Here is a 3365-nt window from a genome sequence, read left to right as displayed (position 1 = left end):
TTTTTGATTACTGATTCAATGTCCTTACTAGTTATGAATCTGTTCAGATTTTCTATTTTTTTCATGATTCAGTTTTAGTAGGTTATACGTTTATAAGAATTTATCCATTTCTTCCAGGTTTTCCAATTTGTTGGTATATAATTATTCTTAGTAGTCTCTTATAATCCTTTTCATTTCCATGGCCGGGGTGCTAGCCTTGATGTGAATATTTGCAGCAGCAGTGGTGGCAGTATGGCTTGGTGGGGGTGAGGAGCCCCCACTGGGACTGTGTGCATGTCCCTGCAGGTGGTGGTTATAGCGTGGAGGTGGGAGCATTGGTGGGTGCAGGACTGTGTGTGCCCTCTGTGCACGTTCACGCTGACAGCTGTGGCTGCTCAAGGCTAGGGGGTAGTCTACTGTTTTCCATGCCTAGTTTTGCACTGGTGCCCCAGGCTCCGGGGCAGGGTGCTGACAGTGGGGGCTGAGGGGCTCTGTGTCCACCAATGTTCTGAAGACAATGGCGGTGTGGTGGGGTGGGAGGTGGGGGGAGGAGGTGCACTCACTCCAGCAGCAGTGGCAAGACAGGATGCAGGTGTACCATTGTGCTGGCGGGGAATAGAAGGGTAGGTCTGCCTGGGCATATATGTACCAGCATCGTGATGTGGAGGGTGGCCATGGGTGCAAACGAGCTGTTACGTGTTTTCAGAGGTCACTCTGCTGGAGCACTCTGCCAGTCAGGTGTGGTCCACCAGCTGTAATGTGGGCCCCAAGAGGCACCTGGCAGCTGTGGCCAGGCTGGGGCCCCACAGGAGGTCAGCAGACTGAGAGGTGCTCAGGTTGGACTAGTCCTGTCTCATAGGTAAGACTGCCCTGCAGAGTTCAGGTCCAAAAGTTCCCCTAGGACTAAATTATCTTATGCAAGCAATTCTAGCCTAGGGGGATGCACATCTCAGACGGTGCTCCACCACAGTTGCTCCCACGGGGCACCCTCTGTGCTCTGCCTGTAACTGGATTTCTACCACTACCACTTCTCTAAGTAGTTTTCCCTGACAACTCAAGTGTCCATGGTGGTCTAGGGTCTCCTCTTGCTGAGATTCCAAAGGCCCATGGTGAGAGTGGGCCTGTTAAACTCATCCCCTCTGTAGGAGTCACTGGGGGCCAGGAACACGTTCTGGTGTGCATTAGCCCTAGGAAGGGTTCCTAGCTTCCTCCCCCTTCAGCCCAGCCTTTGTATTTTCCCTCCGCCTGTTCTGCCTCTGCCTAAAGCAACTGGATAAGAACATGGCAGCACTGGGATGTGAGCTCATTTTTGCCTAGCTCCAAAGGCCTTGCTCATTCATTCAGACTCTCAGAAATGAAAAATAATTCCCTTCATCTTCGTTAAATCACATATTCCTACAATCAAATTCTCCAAAGCTTTTGTGAAACCTATGTGATGCTGTAATACGATTGATTACTACAGTATTTATGGAATATACCATTCATAGCTTTAGGCTACACAGGCACAGTTACATATCAAGCTCTCTTGAATTCTCTCTCTTTCTAAAACCTATGGATTTGAAGTCAGGATGTTTTCAGAAGTCCAACTGGTGTTAAAAATTCAAATAGATCAAACATTGTTTCTGTTTATATCTGTGTGAAAACTAATACCAATGTGTGTAATTACAGTGTGGAGAAACCCACATAATTTCTCTGAGGAAAGTTTATTTCACTGGAAGTAGCCATTACGAAGAAGCAATAGAAACCCTAACCAGTGGCTCTTATTTTGCAATTACAGTTTTTCATCTTAAGGTTAGTATATGTGCAGCCAAAGCAAGCACTACTTTTTCATGTTAGCAATGGCTAAGATTGTGTGTGATACAGGTGAAGGTTATCACCAGATAAACACCATCAAAAAGTTATGTTTTTATAGTGTATTTCTGTTGTGATATTTTTCGTATCCTTCTTCCTTTACAACTCCCTCCTTCTCTTCCACAAATACAGGTTTTGTATTAATTCTGTGATGCCTGAGGCATTCGGCACTCCAATAAGTAATCCTTTAAGTCTCACCAGAATTTGAGTTTGATGGTATGGTGTCCGTTGTGTAGGTGAGGATACATCCTCTGTGAAGTGCAAGGTCGCATAACCAAATGTGGAAAAGTAGGTCTGTCTCTTGCTGAAAGGAAGTGAACATTGAATGCTGCTGCATGAAGCCCAAGGCTTCAGTGGAGAACCTCAGAAACCAGATAACTCTGAGCCGTAAGGCATGGTATTGGCCTCTCAGAAGTCATAATAAATAAGTATGGGAATTTCCCTTACTTTGAAGGCATTAATGACTCATTTCTCTAGGATACTGACATAAGTTATTCAGTGGAAGACAACTGGAAAATGAGGGTCCTTGTCTACAGATATAAGATCTTAATAAAAGTAATCATGAAATTGACCTTGATGGGGAGAGCACTGAAACAGGATTACATGGCCTGAGTGAAGTCCTAACAGTAGAGAAGATTATGTACAAAGACACAAGAAACACACAGAGGTAAGAAAAAGAATATTAACTGGAGTCTGGAATGCAGGAGCATGTGCGTGTATGTGTATGCACGTGTGTGAGTATTTATGTACCTAGATAAGTTTAGATGAGCCTGGAGAATTAACAAGCCGTGCTTGTATTTTGCAAAAATACACTCAAGAAGAGACATGGGTTGGAAACTGTTGCAGAAATACAATAAGAGATAGTGGTGACATGAACCTAAGTTTATGATGATGAATTTGAAGAGAAATTCTAGGCCTTGGCTTAGAAAACAACATAAAAAAAGACTTGTTTTTTTCAGGAACACAATGCCCACAGACAAACTTCACTTGAAACAGAATTTGCACATAGACAGATGTATATATCACTGCTGACTTGGATGAAATATATGCATATATGTCCATTTACAGATAGACTCTTTCATCACTGAAAGAAAAAGTGCACTTCAGATCTACACTACAAATATATTTACCTACAAATTTACCTACATCAGACTTTTTTTATATACTTTAAGTTCTAGGGTACATGTACACAACGTGCAGGCTTGTTACATATGTATACCTGTGTCAAGTCGGTATGCTGCACCCATTAACTTGTCATTTACATTAGGTATATCTCCTAGTGCTATCCCTGTCCCCTCCCTCCACCCCATGACAGGCCCCGGTGTGTGATGCTCCCCTTCCTGTGTCCAAGTGTTCTCACTGTTCAATTCCCACCTATGAGTGAGAACATGCGGTGCTTGGTTTTCTGCTTTTGCGATAGTTTGCTGAGAATGATGGTTTCCAGCTTCATCCATGTCCCTACAAAGGACATGAACTCATCCTTTTTTATAGCTGCATAGTATTCCATGGTGTATATGTGCCACATTTTCTTAATC

Source organism: Colobus angolensis, unplaced genomic scaffold, assembly GCF_000951035.1.
Source record: "Colobus angolensis palliatus isolate OR3802 unplaced genomic scaffold, Cang.pa_1.0 Scaffold795, whole genome shotgun sequence".
Lineage (NCBI taxonomy): Eukaryota > Metazoa > Chordata > Mammalia > Primates > Cercopithecidae > Colobus > Colobus angolensis.
Note: the sequence above shows the minus strand (reverse complement) of the source record.